The sequence below is a fragment of the Schistocerca piceifrons genome, chromosome 11 (genome assembly GCF_021461385.2).
Source record: "Schistocerca piceifrons isolate TAMUIC-IGC-003096 chromosome 11, iqSchPice1.1, whole genome shotgun sequence".
Lineage (NCBI taxonomy): Eukaryota > Metazoa > Arthropoda > Insecta > Orthoptera > Acrididae > Schistocerca > Schistocerca piceifrons.
Genome location: NC_060148.1, coordinates 120,092,981 through 120,111,855, shown reverse-complemented (window position 1 = coordinate 120,111,855; position 18,875 = coordinate 120,092,981). Strand labels below are relative to the sequence as shown.

The 18,875-nt window shown below is 41.3% G+C and overlaps 1 long non-coding RNA gene across 5 annotated transcripts in view; it reads right to left on the bottom strand.

Moving 5' to 3' along the window:
• The window catches only part of LOC124720057, a 72,991-nt gene extending 72,133 nt beyond the window's left edge, over positions 1-858 (bottom strand). For all 5 annotated transcript variants that reach the window (XR_007006049.1, XR_007006051.1, XR_007006050.1 and 2 more), the window contains exon 1: positions 591-858. This is a non-coding gene — a long non-coding RNA (uncharacterized LOC124720057). The remainder of the gene's footprint in view (positions 1-590) is intronic.
• Between the last annotated feature and the right edge of the window lie 18,017 nt (positions 859-18,875).

Below are 18,875 nucleotides of genomic sequence, written 5' to 3'. Positions count from 1 at the left end.
TGGCAAACAGAAATACGGCAGCAATATATTTTTCTTAGAAAAATAAAAAGTGTGTTTTTGAGACTTTCAAATGGATTTTTTCTTCAATTTTTGAAAGTAAAATTTAATCTCACAGTAATTAACGCATAGTTCAGGTGCTTTCAACTGACAAGAGTTAACTATCTAGCTTCAATAGTTAAAGAGCTAAATACAGAAATATTTCTCAAAAGGTTTGGAAAATCACGCAGTTTCTCACGATTTCGAAGAAAAAAGTCTAGCATAGAGAAACGCTGTTGGAATTCGCGGTGTTTGTTAACTACCTGGGTATGGTCAGATGTTCAAAAAATCTGCCACAACTGAGACATCAAGGTCCAAAACTTAATCAAATTTGTCTGATCTAGTATTATCTACGCTGGGTACAAAATTAAGGCAGTGGAAGAAGCGTTAGAGTAGTGGTATGAGTGAGATGAAGTTCAAATGTATATTTTGAACTTAAATTACGGCAAAACTGAAAGCATCTGCCTGTCTGCCAACGCTTATGCATTTTTCAATGTAACGTGACGTACCTAACATAGTTTCAAAAATAAACGAATAACAAGGATGATAAATACCTGCATCGCATTACATGCTCATTCTTCAAGTTACTGTACTATTTGTTCACAGGCTTTGATTAACAGCAAAAGTGGTACACTAGTGATGTACAACCACTTACACCCATGTATTAAAATGTACAAAAACTGCAGATCTTCGGTAACGTTTTTTGAATTCAAATCGTGCATGACTGAACACAGTAATCCCGTTACCACACTATTATTAATTTGTTTTTGTTTGTAACCAACAACAAACATATCGCTCCACATACTATTACGGATTTACGGAATAACTCTAAAACAAATGAACAGAGACCAAAGCTACCAACGTAGTACGTACTACGTAGCTTTGGCGACAAAAACCGAATCGTTGCTTACCCAACAGCTGAAGGCAGATCAAAATCGCGAAAGTATCACTACACCCTCCTCAATATCACAAATTTCTTTTTTTAAGTTGTTTCAAACATTAATTCTATCTCTAAAGGCGTTTAAATTACGTGAACCTGTTGTATCTTCATTTTAGTTCATCGAAAATCACTCTCTCACTGACATGGAAGTGAGAATTTTTTTATATCGAGACTGCATTTTCAAATTCTTTCGATTGCCCATTTGCTGCATCAGTCATTGCTAGACTCCCGAAAATCTGTTTCGGTTACGCATGTCAGTGTAACTTGCTGTGTGTATAGAGTGAGTCATGCATTTCACACGTTCACAGTGGTTTGCAGACTGCAGTGCAGAGAATTAATTCAACACTGTGTGCTCTAAACACTCATGAGTTATGTCCGATGCGCGACTGTTTGATCAGGAGCGTCAAAGTAATTCTTCTGTGCCAGAATTGCTTGCAGTAGAAACATCATTTTCAGAAGGCGAAATGTTTAGTTCAAGTTGCGTCGATCGCGGTGTCACCAGCAATCCACTTTTTCTGTTTGTCTGTCCACTCGGTCATGCGAAAATAAATTCATAGAAAAAAGTGAACAGTGAGATGAATGAAGTGCACAGAAAACTAATATAGGTGAACTTGAAAGACGTAATCATGTTAGATAATTCCTTGCATACCGGCCATGGCTTTCATGTAAGTTACAACGGTAAATCGTTATTGACTAAAAGAAGTCTGTCACTTAGTTAACATGGGTTGGAGGCATAGCATGAAAGCAGCTCAAAGTATTTTGGACTATTGGCTTATTAAGAAAGCTTCGAATCCTTACTAAAAGGTTGAACAATATTTTGTGCGATGTAGATTGTACCATAAAAAAATGATACAGAACTAAATTATCGACCTACTATAAATATAAATCCGTCCAGGCGATAGCAGTGTCACCCGCCAAGGAATAACGTAGTCCAGCAAATGCACGGTATATGTTGTATCGGTGAGCATGCCGTCTGTGTGTACAATGTGGAAGGTACGTGATCTATTTGAGATTGGGCGAGGGCAGACTGTAACGGCCCGGAGGCTTGGCACAAGCATTTCGGAAACAGCACAACTTGTCAGGTGTTCAAGGAGTGCTGTGATTAGTGTCTTCAACATGTGGCGAAACCGAGGTGGAACCAAGTCCAGATGTCAGAGGGTTGGGTGGCCACCCCTCATTACAGATGTTGGACATTGTAGGCTGAGTAGACTCGTAAAACAGGACAGGTAGCAACCTGTGCCATCGGACGTTAATCTGAGTAGAGTACAAGTGTGTCTGAACACACAGAAGACGGAACACTCCTAACGAAGGGCCTCTGATGCTGACGACCCTGGCAAGTGCCAATGTTAACATTATAATGTCGGTAACTACGACTGAAATGGACTCGTGACCATCGGCACTGGACGTTGGGGTAGTGGAAGAGCATTGCACAGTGTGATGAATCCCAGTCTTTCAGGGAACAGCTCCTTGACACCCATACTTCAGGATGGATACAATCTGGTGGCAACTACATTGTGCTCTGGGGAACTTTCATGTAAACATCCATGGGTCCAGCGGAGCTTGAGGAAGGCACCATGAGGGCCAAGGAGTATTGTACACTCGTTGCAGACCATATAGTTCATAATGTTCATGTTTCCTGATGGCAGTGGCATTTTTCAGCAAGATAATGCACCATGTCACAATGAAAAGAGTGTGATCGAGTGTTTCAAGGAATACAGTGGCGAGTCCCAATTGATGTGCTGGCCCCCCAACCCTCGAGATGTGAACCCGATCAAAACCATCTGGGATGTGACTGAAACAGACTTTTCTGGAGACTAGAAATCTACTCTGTAGGAATCAGCATGGGTTTCGAAAAAGACGGTCGTGTGAAACCCAGCTCGCGCTATTCGTCCACGAGACTCGGAGAGCCATAGACACGGGTTCACAGGTAGATGCCGTGTTTCTTGACTTCCGCAAGGTGTTCGATACAGTTCCCCACAGTCGTTTAATGAACAAAGTAAGAGCATATGGACTATCAGACCAATTGTGTGATTGGATTGAAGAGTTCCTAGATGACAGAACGCAGCATGTCATTCTCAATGGAGAGAAGTCTTCCAAAGTAAGAGTGATTTCAGGTGTGCCGCAGGGGAGTGTCATAGGACCGTTGCTATTCACAATATACATAAATGACCTTGTGGATGACATTGGAAGTTCACTGAGGCTTTTTGCAGATGATGCTGTGGTGTATCGAGAGGTTGTAACAATGGAAAATTGTACTGAAATGCAGGAGGATCTGCAGCAAATAGACGCATGGTGCAGGGAGTGGCAATTGAGTCTCAAGTAGACAAGTGTAATGTGCTGCGAATACATAGAAAGATAGTTCCCTTATCATTTAACTAAAAAATAGCAGGTCAGCAACTGGAAGCAGTTAATTCCATAAATTATCTGGGAGTAGGCATTAGGAGTGATTTAAAATGGAATTATCATATAAAGTTGATCGTCGGTAAAGCGGATGCCAGACTGAGATTCATTGGAAGAATCCTAAGGAAATGCAATCCGAAAACAAAGGAAGTAGGTTACAGTACGCTTGTTCGCCCACTGCTTGAATACTGCTCAACAGTGTGGGATCCGTACCAGATAGGACTGATAGAAGAGATAGAGAAGATCCAACGGAGAGCAGCGCGCTTCATTACAGGATCATTTAATAATCGCGAAAGCATTACAGAGATGATAGATAAACTCCAGTGGAAGACTCTGCAGGAGAGATGCTCAGTAGCTCGGTACGAGATTTTGTTAAAGTTTCGAGAACATACCTTCACCGAAGTGTCAAGCAGTATATTGCTCCCTCCTACATATATCTCGCGAAGAGACCATGAGGATAAAATCAGAGAGATTAGAGCCCACACAGAAGCATACCGACAATCCTTCTTTCCACGAACAATATGAGACTGGAATAGAAGGGAGAACCGATAGAGGTACTCAGGGTACCCTCCGCCACACACCGTCAGGTGGCTTGCGGAGTATGGATGCAGATGTAGATGTAGAACTGGCATCAGAGCTCATCACCCCAGGTGACGTGTGTGCAGATGTGGTACCAATCAGCCATTCGGCAGGTGGTCATAATGGTTTGGCTGATCAGTGTCTGTAGGTTAGAAACAAGAGCAGGCCTAGTACCAATCATTGTGGCACTCCATGTGTTATGTTTCTCCATTCTGAAGTTATTTTCAAGCCTGAGGTACAGTCTGTTCCTGTCATGGAGGTAAGGTCCCATCCATGCAAGAGAGACACCATTAATGCTGTAATGCTTTATTTTGCAAAGTATAACTTTGTGTTCCACACAATCAAAGGGTTTGGTTGGGTCACAGAATATGACAATAAGATTTTTTCCTTGTTTAGCTCCACTAGCTAAGACTTTATTTCGGAGGCCTTGTATTGCTTTGTGTGTGGATAATCCTTTATAAACGCCAAACTGGGAGGCGGTTAACAAGTTCTCTTCAGTTAATTGAGTCCGTATTCTATCACATGCCACTTTCTCAATCATTTTTGAAAAGCCTGGAAGGATTGATATAGTTCTGTAATTAAAAGTGATTTTCTGTGATTGTCCAGTTTCTAGATTGGTGTGACAGCATATTGAAGTCCATCAGGAAATATGCTCTGTGTGATTTACTGATTGTTCATAAAGATAATGCTATCAAACTCAGCACAAGATGTCAAAACTGTTCTAGAAACACTACAGCAAAATTACTCCTTTTTATGGCCTGATTAATTCCACAATCAAGTGATAATTAAATGGAAACCATAGCTGCAACCAGGCACTGACATACTTCATTGGGGACATGTTGAAAATGTGTGCCTTGACTGGGACTCAAACCCGGGACCTCCTCCTTACATGGCAGACGCCCTATCCATCTGAGCCACCGAGGGCACAGAGAATAGTGCACCTGCAGGCACTTATCCCTTGCATGCTCCCTGTGAGATGCACATTCCCAACATGTCCACACCACTACATTCGTAGTGCGCCTAATAGATGTTTGCCCATCATTCTCATTACTCGTGGCAGATTAATCTACCAAGTCCCTTACAAGTTTGGGCATAGTGTGTGCATTCACACAAGAAGGTCGATGGTCGGGAAGCCATATTTTTTAACTATATATGACATTAGTATCTGTTCCCAAAAGAACAGTTACCATATATGACCATGCAGCTTTGCTAGAATGAAATGATAATTAAATGTACACGCTAGCTGTAACCAGGCGTTGATATACTTCATTGGGGACATATTGAAAATGTGTGCCCCAACTGGGACTCGAACCCGGGATCTCCTACTTACATGGCAGATGCTCTATCCATCTGAGCCACCGAGGGCACAGAGAATAGTGCACCTGCAGGCACTTACCCCTTGCATGCTCCCCGCGAGACGCACATTCCCAACATGCTTAACCTTTGTTTCTGTTCCAAAAGGCCAAGACCCATCTTTGGATGTGACCCTTTATTCTACCATTCCCTCCTTAAATTCCAGACTGAAAAATCTGTACTACTTACCCACCTTGCCCTTGACAAATAAACTGCCTCCCAAACTGCCATTCCCGACAGATGCATTCTCTCTTGAAAATCCTACCTTTCAGCCCCTTAATGTGCTAACACACTCAGTGTGGTTCTCCTTGAAGCCAGCCATAAAATTGAACAAAACCTCTCACCATCTTAAGAATCTGTGTAGCCAATTGCTCAAATACCTCAATAGTTGTGTCCAACTCCTACACCAATCACCACCTGGAATGTGTCCAATTTATTTCCAATGCTCTCCCACAGGGTGCTATCCTTGTTATGTACCACCAACACAGCTTTGCTTTACACTAATACCCACATACACATGGTCTCTCTGTCCTAGAATGCCACCTCTTCCAACAGTAGCCTGAAAGTCTTTCTAAAACTTCCTTTATTGTCACACAAGCCGGCTCCGGCCCTACCCATAACTACTTCACATTTGAGGACCAGACCTGCAAACAAATCAGAGGCAAAGCCATGGGGACCAGGGCACCCCATTCCTATGACAACCTTTTCATGGGTGCATGAAAGAGGCCTTCCCCAAGACCTATAAGCTCCCCCCCCCCCACCCCACCCCACCCTGGTTTGATACAGATTCACTGACAACATCTTTGTGGTCTGGACTCGTGGTGAAGAACAATTTCTTCTCCTCTTCCTGCAAAAACTTAACTAATTTTCCCAAATCAAATTCACCTGGTCTTTTTTCAGACCCAAAGCAAATTCCTTTCATGCTGACTTCTGCCTCACTGAAACTCACATCCAAACCTCAGTCCATATCAAAACCAACAATACCTACACTTTATGAAAGCTGCCACCCTGTCTACATCAAATGCTCCCTTCCCTACAACCCAGGCATCTGCATCTACATCTAGAGAGATACTCCACAAGCCACCGTATGGTGCGTGGTGGAGGGTACACTGTACCACTGCTAATCATTTTGTTTCCTGTTTCACTCACAAATAGAGCAAGGGAAAAACGACTGTCTGTACGCCTTTGTATGAGCCCTAATTTCTCATATCTTATCTCTTTGGTCCTTACACGCAATGTATGTTGCTGTGGCAGTAGAACCATTCAGTACTCAGTCTCAAATGCAAGTTCTCTAAATTTTCGCAATAGTATTTCTCGAAAAGAATGCTGCCTTCCCTCCAGGGATTCCCATTTGAGTTCCCAAAGCATCACCGTAGCACTTACGTGTTGTTCCAACCTACCAGTAACATATCCAGAAGACCATCTCTGAATTTCTTCAATGTCTTCCTTCAATCTGATCTGGTACAGGTCCCAAACACTTGAATAGTACTCAAGAATAGGTCACACCAGCATCCTGTATGTGATTTCCTTCACAGGTGAATCACTCTTTCCTAAAATTTTCCCAATAAACTGAAGTTGACCATTCGCCTTCCCTACCACAAACCTTATATGCTCATTCCATTTCATATTGCTTTGCAACATTATGACCAGATATTTAACTGACTGGAGTGTATCAAGCAGGTCACTAGTAATACTGTATCTGAACATCACAGGTTTGTTCTTCCTACTCATCCTCATTAACTTACATTTTTCCACATTTAGAGCTAACTGCCATTCATCACACCAAATAGAAATTTCGTCTAAGTCATCTTGAATCTTCATGCAGTCATTCAGTTTTTACACTTTACTATACACTGCAGCATCATCAGCAGACAACAGCAGATTGATGCTTCTCCTGTCCGCCAAATCATTTATGTACGAGTATATAGAAAACAACAGCAGTCTGATTACACTTCCCTGGGGCACTCATGACAATACTCTCATCTCTGATAAACATTCACATCTGCAGCAAAAATATCTGCTCCACCACAAAATTGGATTCTGTAGAAATGTTTGAACACGTGAGGCGATACTGACCCTACAACTTATCTTAAAGAATATAATAATTCCAATCCCAAAGAAAGCAGGTGTTGACAGATGTGAAAATTACCGAACTATCAGCTTAATAAGTCACAGCTGCAAAATACTAACACGAATTCTTTACAGACGAATGGAAAAACTAGTAGAAGCCAACCTCGGGGAAGATCAGTTTGGATTCCGTAGAAACACTGGAACACGTGAGGCAATTCTGACCTTACGACTTATCTTAGAAGAAAGATAAGGAAAGGCAAACCTACGTTTCTAGCATTCGTAGACTTAGAGAAAGCTTTTGACAATGTTGTCTGGAATACTCTCTTTCAAATTCTAAAGGTGGCAGGGGTAAAATACAGGGAGCGAAAGGCTATTTACAATTTGTACAGAAACCAGATGGCAGTTATAAGAGTCGAGGGACATGAAAGGGAAGCAGTGGTTGGGAAGGGAGTAAGACAGGGTCGTAGCCTCTCCCCGATGTTGTTCAATCTGTATATTGAGCAAGCAGTAAAGGAAACAAAAGAAAAATTAGGAGTAGGTATTAAAATTCATGGAGAAGAAATAAAAACTTAGAGGTTGGCCGATGACATTGTAATTCTGTCAGAGACAGCAAAGGACTTGGAAGAGCAGTTGAATGGAATGGACAGTGTCTTGAAAGGAGGATATAAGATGAACATCAACAAAAGCAAAACAAGGATAATGGAATGTAGTCTAATTAAGTCGGGTGATGCTGAGGCAATTAGATTAGGAAATGAGGCACTTAAAGTAGTAAAGGAGTTTTGCTATTTGGGGAGCAAAATAACTGATGATGGTCGAAGTAGAGAGGATATAAAATGTAGGCTGGCAATGGCAAGGAAAGCGTTTCTGAAGAAGAGAAATTTGTTAACATCCAGTATTGATTTAAGTGTCAGGAAGTCATTTCTGAAAGTATTCGTATGGAGTGTAGCCATGTATGGAAGTGAAACATGGACGATAAATAGTATGGACAAAAAGAGAATAGAAGCTTTCGAAATGTGGTGTTACAGAAGAATGCTGAAGATTAGATGGGTAGATCACATAACTAATGAGGAGGTATTGAATAGAATTGGGGAGATGAGGAGCTTGTGGCACAACTTGAGTAGAAGAAGGGATCGGTTGGTAGGACATGTTCTCAAACATCGAGGGATCACCAATTTAGTACTGGAGAACAGTGTGGAGGGTAAAAATCGTAGAGGGAGACCAAGAGATGAATATACTAAGCAGATTCAGAAGGATGTAGGCTGCAGTAGGTACTGGGAGATGAAGAAGCTTGCACAAGATAGAGTAGCATGGAGAGCTGCATCAAACCAGTCTCAAGACTGAAGACCACAACAACACCACAGACTCCCTCAACACATACACTGACACTGACAGTCTCTCTCAGACTGTCCTCAACTACAGCTACCTCACAGATTTTATTCACAAACAAATCTCGTGGGCAATTTAATACTCTCTCCCTCTCGTTAATGCAGTTCTCAATTACAAAAGAGTGACGATGGACCCCTCTTCGTGCCCAGGTCCACCCGGGCCTCAACTGCTTCTATACTTCCTACATCTACATACACACTGCTCAAATCACTGCACAGAGCATGACAGAGGGTAACTTTTACCATACTAATAATTTCCTGTACTAATCCACTCGCAAATAGAGTGAGGAAAAAACAACTGCCTAAAAATGTCAATACAAGCCCTAATATCTCACATCTTATCATCATGGACCTTGTGGAAAATGTACTTTGGGAGCAGTGGATTTATTCAGCAGTCAGCCTCAAATATCGAGTATTACTTTATGAGGCCACAGCTAAAGATTTTTCAAGTTGAGCCCTGAAATGGGATCATCTCTCACTTATATCTTTCTCGCACCAACCAGTGTCACCTTCTAACACCCTCCTAATCTCCGTACCATCCTAGTCAGACTATATGACATTCCCAAACCATTACCCGCACTCCAGAGTTCCTGCCATTGGGATTGTCATTGTGTAAATCCTTCTCCGTGCACCAACCGACCACCACCTACTCCAGTTCCACCATTAGTAAATCCTACAATATCAAAGGCAGATCAACTTGCAAAACTGTGCATGTTGTTTATCAATTAACTTGTGTCCACTGCACTGTGTTATATACATACCTGACCATCACTAAACTGGTGGAGCATACAAATGTGCATGGAAGAACTTTATGCCTTTGGGACATCCGGTACCCAGTTGCTCAATATACTCCACCACATGATTCAAGGGTGCTACACAACACAGGTCATTTGGATCTCCCTCCTCCCCCCCCCCATTCCCCCCTCCAGTCCCCACCTGGTACTGTTTTCCTGGACTCCATAGTTTGGAGCTCCCCATCTGTGACATCCTCACATTTCGACACCATCCCATCCTGATCTTAATCTTCATTAACACATCCCTCCTCCTCATTTTTTTCATTAAGCTTTTCTCTCCTTTTGTTGTCCACCTTCACTCTCTTAACTACCTGTCCTCTTTCTGTCCACCCCTTATACTGTCATAGTTCCTAATTGTACTATTCATTCCTCTTCCTTCTAATCTATCTTTACTTTTAACTGTGCCAGTGTCATTTCTGCACTGAAGCTGGCAGTGCACTTTATCCCTGAGCTACTCTCTCTGGCATCTCTCCCTTCATCCTCGTCTCCTCTCTTCCTCGCTGCAGGTCTGATTGCACTCACATCCGAGTTGGCCACTTGTCTAACTTTCATATATCGCAGATTCCTTGACCAAAAATCCTCTCTCAGTTCTTGGAAAAAAGCACAGGTCACACATGTATACAGGAAGGGTAGTAGAAGTGTACCACAAAACTACTGTCCTATATCCCACACACTGATCTGTTGTAGAATATTAGAACATAGTCTGAACGCTAACATAATGAGGCATCTTTAACAGAATGATCTCCTCACTGCCAAGCACCATGTATTCCGAAAACATGAGTCATGTGAAACCCAACTCACTCTTTACTCCCACGACCTACTGAAAGCTTTGGATCAAGGGTGTCAGGAAGATGCTGTGTTGCTTCATTTCTGAAAAGCATTTGACTCAGTAACTCACCTATGCTTATTATCAAAACTACGCTCTTATGGGGTGTTGAGTGAAATTTGTGACTGGATTGAGGACCTTTTGGTAGAGAAGTCATAGAATTTTATTGTCAGATGTAGAAGTATCTTCAGATGTGCGGAAATTGTGTTGGGACCTTGCTGTTCCTGTTGTATATAAATGACCCTGCAGATAATATTAATAGTGCATTGTTATCAATAGCTGTGTTTGAGCAATTAGCTACCCTATTTTGGAAGTTGACAGTATGGATTACGTGAATGATAGTGTTACTAACTGATAAATCCTTACTGGACAAGTCTTTAAGATAATCTACATTAAAGTTATCAGAATCACTGTTTATCTTTTTTTATTGCTGTTACATAGGCCTATAGAACATCAATGTGATCTATGAACAGTTTAAAATTACCCAGTGGCGTTCAGTACACCCTTACCATTATAAATGATTTAATATGAAATTCTAGTTCTGTCCTGCATGCTTCCACAAGCTGCTTTAGGCAGATGACAATTCCTGATGAATGCAGCAGCTCCTTCTGTTTCCATTTCTGCTCTACAGAAGCAAGAGACTAATCTAAATCCTGTTACACTTAACACTTATGTATCAGTGGGCACATAATGTTCATAGAGGTAAATTATGTCAGATGGATTTGATGACTGTTATTCACCAAGGCAGATAAGTACTGTAGTTCATTAATTTTAGTTGTTAGTACTCAAATATATGATGACTTAAATATATAAGGGATCCGAAAACTGAACACGTGGAATGGTTCCATTCAAAAGTAATCACCAAACTTGTTAAGGCATTGCCAAAGATGTAAAAATCTTACGAATGATTCAGACTGTATTCAGGATGTTGCAGTATTTCCCAACCAAATTGTTGAGGCACAGCTTTGGTTCGATTGGTGGTGTGGTGGCAGGCATTATTGTGCAAAAGCTGATTCCAGCCAGAGGGCAAATTGTAAAACAGACAGTGGAAAGATCCCACGTCTCCCCTGCCTAAGAAATCCAAAGCTGTTCACACAATTTCCAGTAAGGTCACGATAACCTCCTCCTTCAACTCCTTGGGTCCTCTGCTTGTTGAGTTCCTCAAGTGTGGAACCACAATCAATGTGCAATGCCAGGAAGACACTCTGCCAAAACTGTGACGTGCTATCACATCAAAATATCAAGGAATGCTGTCTGATCGAATCATCCTATTGCACGATAACACCCACCCCCACACCTCCAATCAGATGAAGGCTATGGTTCTCTGAATTGACTCTGTGATTTTCACATCTTTGATGACCTGAAGAAATACGTGTGGACATCAATTTCAGTCAGACTAGGAAGTGCAAGAGGGTGAGGTTGTGGATATGTCAGCGGCCCACTGTGTTCTGTGAAACGTGAATTGATGATCTTTCCTGCCAATGTGATAGATGTCTTGAAATTACAATGAAATGAACACCCTTAGCTGCTTACAGGCATTGACATACGTCAACGGGGACAGATGAAAATGTGTGCCCGACCGGGACTCAAACCCGGGATCTCCTGCTTACATGACAGACACTCTATCCATCTGAGCCACCGAGGACACAGAGGATAGTGCGACTACAGGGATTCATCAGTGGCACGCCTCCCACGAAACCCACATTCTCAACATATTGTCCCGCACTACATTCGTAGTGCCCCCGCCCATTATACTCATTACTCGCGGCGCGTTGGTGATTCCTGTAAGAGTTCGGGAACTGTTTGTGCATTCACACAGAAGAAGTTAAGGCGCACCAGCCACTTGACCATCTTCTTCTTCTGTGTAAATGCACAAACAGTGCCTGAACTCTTACGGGAATCGGCAACGCACTGCGAGAAATGAGTATAATGGGTGGGGGCACTACGAATGTAGTGCGGGACAATACGTTGAGAACGTGGGTTTCGCGGGAGGCCAGAGATAAATCCCTATAGTCGCACTATCCTCTGTGTCCTCAGTGGCTCAGATGGATAGAGCGTCTGCCAAGTAAGCAGGAGATCCCGGGTTCGAGTCCCGGTCAGGGCACACATTTTCATCTGTCCCCATTGACGTATGTCAATGCCTGTAAGCAGCTAAGAGTGTTCATTACATTTTTTTTTTTTTTTTTTTTTGGTCATCAGTCTACTGACTGGATTGATGCGGCCCGCCACAAATTGCTTTCCTGTGCTAACCTCTTCATCTCAGAGTAGCACTTGCAACCCACATCCCCAGTCCCCAATTATTTGCTTGACGTATTCCAATCTCTGTCTTCCTCTACAGTTTTTGCCCTCTACAGCTCCCTCTAGGAAAAACCTACCAAATTTGGGATAGCTTTAACCCAGCACACAGCTGCAAGGTCATGAAGGGAACATGGCATTAAAAAAATGCTGTAAAATAATAATAGAGTACTTGTGTACGTAGTACACAGAGCTACAAAAGCAAACTTAAGAGAGTGGCATACAAGGGCAGTCAAATATGAAAAATGTGGAAAAATGTAAGTAAACTACTTATTAATACTGAAGTACTTGCCATAGTTGTTAACACATTTATTCCACTGTAATTGCCTTACAATGGTCAACGCCTTTGTGAAAAAATGTTGCCAGGCACACACCTCTTTATCTGAAGCAAAGGGACAGCCATGAATGCCTTTCTACAGCACTTTAAAAATATGAAAATCACTTGGAGAGAGATTGGTCATTCGTTTGGTTCACACCAAGAGTTCGTAGAACACCGCAAACATTTTTCCATTAAGCTGTTGACCATCTTGTCTCACAGGGTCATAAATGTATTCACAGCTATGGTGATTAGTTTTGAAATACTAAACAGTTAACTTCCTTTTTTCCATCAATCTTGTTTTATGGAGTTTTCATCTTGTGTATTCTTTCTGAAGTTTTGCATCAGTGTAACCAAATATATTACAACAAAAAAAGATGAATGTGACAGGGTTCAGATCCCATACAGAGCCAATCACAAAATATTCTGATTTCATTCATCACTTTCAAATTATTGTTTAATTCTGGTATATTAACACAATGCTAAATCTATAGTGGCAGATCCATGATTAGGTTGGGATTTCCTAATTAACGCATACTAAGATAGAATTTTGCATGTGGGCAGTGCAAACCTTCCCCTCTGTCTCCAACCCCTCCCATCCCCCTCCCCTCCTCCTCCACACAAAAATTCATAAGACCTATTTTGTTTATCAGTTTCTTTGAGTGGCAATGGCAGTGTGCGTAAACACAAACACACATACCTGACCTCAGCATCTGGCTGCCAAGGCCAGAATGTGAGCAGCAGTGCAAGATGCTCAAACTCTTTCCTTGGCAGCCAGAGACTGTGTCCAAGTCTGTGCATGTTGTGTTTGTGTGTTGTGCTGTGTGCTGTTTAAATCTAATGAAGACCTGTTTAGCCAAAAGCTGTGTTTGACAGTCTTTTTGTTGTGCCTATCTGCGAATCAGCGACTCCACTATATGGTGGGTAGCAACTACCCTTTTCATAAAACTGTCGAACATATATCTTCATTTTTCATTGCTGTGACAAGACGAAGCAATTCAGGTACAGTTACTGGCATCACTATTCTAAACTAAACAACTGCTTTGGTTGTTATAACCAGTGCTCGATTAGTGATGGTATGCCATACTGATACCTCTGACAATTCACAGTACTGGTACCTGTTCTTTTTTATAAATCAAGCACTGGTCATAACTGCTACTACTTCTACTTGTTTTATTCAAGATCATGTCACATCCAGAAGGTCAAACCAAACTGAACATATCTAGAAGGAACTGTTGTAAATAAGTGTTCATTTTCATAGCCCATTATGTACTCTCACAGACTGATCAATCTGAAGTTACAAGCAGAGGAGAGGTGATGCGTGGAATGAATAAAAAAAAAGAACTGAACACATGCCAAATAAGAAGGTGTGTATCACTGGCCGAATGTGCTACAATTAGCTCATTATACCTTATTTTAAACATATGCACAGTGAATCTTTGATGAGGCTCACGTTGCACTCCGGCACAAATCTTCACATGTCACTAATATACCTAATACAGCTGATGTCTAATAGTTCACAGTAAGCAAACAAATTTTGAATATTATAACAACATTCCATGCAGAACCAATCACAACACAGATTCTTGATTCTGTAATTACTTTCTGTGGGTGGGGATGGGAGCAGGGATTGTGAACAACACATGTATAAGATGGGACAATACAACATATTTAAAAGACATACCGGTAACTCCTTCTGCAATAAACAAATTTATTTTACTGCTGATGTTTTTAACATGTCATACTAAAAAATGACATTCACTGCAACAGTAACTCCAACACAAGAGATAAACGTGTCATCCACGTCAATAAACATTTTATGACATGGGTTTTCACAGTGCAATGTAAACCATTTCATTTTCTTAAAGTGTATCTATGATACTACTACAGACAGTGATATAACATTATTAATATATTACCAGACACATTAATTTGACACAGATGGTAAAATAAAAATAATGATCTTGGGTACTGGCTGTTGCCTATTCCTAGTAACCATCCCAGAAAATATAGGGTGGTGGCAGAGAACGTTTGGTTGTGCAATCCTGTAGTCACTCTGTTGTGGTACTGGATTTGCAATGCGTTTCTGAAAATACATAAAAGATATATTGAATGAATTATTACATATTTTAAGATAGAACCTGGCAGTAACGGAAAGAACAAACATGAGTAGAATAACATCATTAGATATCAAATTAGAATAACATCAATACATGTCAAATAAGAAAAGAATTATGTATGTACTGATCAGCAATATGAATTTTGTATGTAGAATACACCACTCTGTGGCCAATTAGGTGCAAATCATTTTCAAAAAACTCCCACATTTAACTTCATATTAAGTTGTTAAATGGTGCCACATTTAATCAGCTAATCTGATCATGTATTGCATTCACACTGCAACTGGACAGCTGAAGATTTACCGACACTCATTATATAGGTACGTGTTCAAGGCATTAAGCATTCTAGTATCACCTTCACATTATATACATTTACTAACATTTCTTGACATAAATAAACCATCACAATTTCAAAAGAATAGAAATTTATTCTACTCATTCATCATATTCTGTACATCCCACCAAGAAGGTGAAAAAGAATAGAAATTTCTTCTACTCTACCGCCAAGGAGGTGAACCTACAGGGAGTAAGTGAAGGTAAACATTAACAAAAGACAACCAAACATTGCTTAAGCTGTACACTATATTAATAAGAAAATATTACAATACTGCTTAATGCTAGTTCTTTTTATGCCAGTTAAATGTGTTCTAGTGAATTAGAAAGAAAGCTGCTGCTACTTCAGTTACATTAGGTACCTTCAGGATGTCATAAGAAACTTGATATTTAGTTCATTAATCAAGTATTTTTTAGAAAAAAAAAAGTAACCTACATATGTAATTACATAGGACAGTTTACAACACACTACCTGCCATCCACCTAAAGAAGGAATGAAATCCTTGCACTAAGATAATCAATGGAAGGAGTCACTACTGATGTTTTTTTTTGAACTTTCCTTTGAATTTCCTGAGATAACTAATTTCTTGTTGTATGTTAGATGGGAGCTTCTCAAATATCTTCATACCATAATACATAACTTTGTTAAATCTTAGTTAAGGATGCAAAGTTTACACAAAAGTTATATTTCTGTCTTGTATTGATAGTGCAGATCAAATTTCAGCATGAAATGATTTTTTCACAACCACACTACGCCTTGATTAAAGTAACTGTGATTGTGGGAGTGACTAAGAGTCAGCCAACTGCTGTTCTTTCTTGACACCTATGTGCCCACTATAATGACTGATTTTTAGGCACCACACAGCTTTCTCAGCTGCTGTACGATACACAGGAAGGCGAGAGCCAACTGTTGCTCTATCCACCATCCGCACTGGTGTACTTGACAACAATAAAAGTAATCTGAATGTATGTTTTGCTCTATTTGCATTGCATGTGCAGCTCTTGCTCATTCTATGTGGAATGTTGTATATAATGAATGACCCTGCACCACCATAGCTGTCTGCCAGCCATGAGGTTATTTTAATGAAAATTTAGAAGAAAACATAACAATTGTTTATCACTAAGTCTGCCAAAGGTTCACAAAAGCGTTCAACAACAACCACAAAAGTTTTCTTATATAATTCACTAATATAATCTGAGAGGGGACGACAGAAGTGTCCGATCCCACGCGTCGGCTTTGACCCGTGACGTACGGGTGTTGTCGTGTGACGTCATGACGGCGCGGAGTTTGCCTTGTGAGTGTGGCGTGTTTGTAGATGTCGTCGTGTTGTGGTTTGTTGTGCTCTCTTGTGGTGTGCTCAGGGTTTTCGTTTGTGTGCTGTAATGGGCGCAGTTTGCTTTTGCTCATTATCCAGAATTGTTCGAGTGTCGGCTGTGTTTGTAGTGGAATTCGTTTCATTGAGTTAACGATTTTGTGTTAAGCTTAATATAGTGTTGTTTATTGTAGATAGTGTGGTAATTTTAGTAAAATTAATCAGTTGTTGTTTTCTGTTCAGGAATGGATATGACGGATGCCACTACAACAGTAGTAAGTTGCATACAACACAGCTATGAAACTAAATCTGCCGTTTATAACGTTCATGAGTACAAAACTTCACGTGCAGCTTTCGTACATACGTCACAGTCTAAACAGATCCTATACATTTATATGCTATGGGAAAATACGATATTCTAGCCACAATCATATTAACCGATCAGCCTGTTTGCATCCCAGAATCCGAATGTACATTACATTTCCTGTTTTCTCTCTAACAATTTTGTGTTCCGCTTTTCGTCCCTTAGAACTCACAAAGCCCATTACTAAATAGGATCTACTTGCCTGGATTTCCAAAGCTGTGCGCCTTCGACGAAAGAAAAGCTTACTGTAATTTAAATACTGGAGCGAGGGAAGGCGATAGTACCCTTGGAATTTTATACAAAAAACTAAACTATCATGCAACCATTAAATCGATGAAATTTACGGACTGGGCAGACAAGGAAGATAAACACGAAAATAAAAGAAAGGTGGGTGCTTTACTGTAAACTCGATATAGGTTTAAAACTAAGTTTCCGACTTCTTCGAAAGTCGAAGATTGGAAATACTACCAGTCTACTCGATTTGACCCTTCGCTTGAGGAGTTGCTTGTTGGGAATTACTGGGGGAGACAGGGATATATACAAATACGTCAGGCCCCATAACGCACTAGCAAACCATATTGCAGTTGATAAGATCAATGTTAAAGGAGAAGATATATTCCACGTATAGTAAAGCACTGAAGAGATACCGCTAACACAATTTGGGCTTCTAATATACGGACGGATTATACAATCCGTACCTTACAAAAATTGAAAGAATAAAAGTTAAGTATAACAGGTTACAGCAGAAAGTTACCATATCTAAATAATACCTTACCAAGAAATTTTGTGGGTATGAAATATATTCTTCACAGACAAACCGAGGGCGAGAGTGGTTATTGCTATTTTATTAGCAGCATAGAAATAAATACTTCATATAACTACGAAATTGTTTCTTACTCGATATTTTTCCTGCTGTACTTGTAAAGTAAAATAAGCAGCGCTTGAATACTTCAGTGTTGCTGGGCGCTGCCAACAGATGTCAGTGCGAGATACTTTTTTTTTTTTTTTTTTTTTTTCTTTATTGTATTTCAGTTCCCCATCGGGGCGGGCTGGCAGCAGCATATGCGCTGCTCTTCAGCCGAAAGACATAGAACAAAACAATAGAAGACATTTAAAAACAGCAAAGGAGAGAAGAAGGCGAACATAGATATAAAAAGGAAGAACATCATGGAAGGCAATAGACAAAAAAAAAAAACAAAAAAAAAAAACGGTGTGACTGTAAAATGGAGATAAAAAACTGTTTAAAAGTAGCACACACAAAAAGCCACACATCTCCGGCGGTACACCGTAAGGTTACCGCCCTTCGATAGTGCACTTTTCGCGCTCATCGAAGTGCTAGGTGTTCCAGGTGCCCGCCAGCCAGCCAGCCAGCCAGCCAGCAGCAGCAGCAGCAGCAGCAGCAGCAGTTCCCGGTCCCGGCCTGCAGCAGTGGTCCCGCAGCCAGCCAGCCAGCCAGCCCTCCGGTGGCAGCAGCAGTCCAGCCAGCAGCAGTCCAGCCAGCAGCAGTCCAGCCAGCAGCAGCAGCAGCAGCAGCAGCAGCAGCAGCAGCCGCCGCCGCCGCCCCGGCCCTGTCCGCGGCAGCAGCGTCCCTGCCTCTCGCCGTCGCCGTCGCAGTCGCCGTCGCAGTCGCAGTCGCAGTCGCCGTCGCCGTCGCCGTCGCCGTCGCCGTCGCCGTCGCCGTCGCCGTCCGTCGTCTCCCAGTGTGTGTCCTGTCCTTTTAGTGCTGTGTTTTTTCTTTCTTCTTCTTGTCG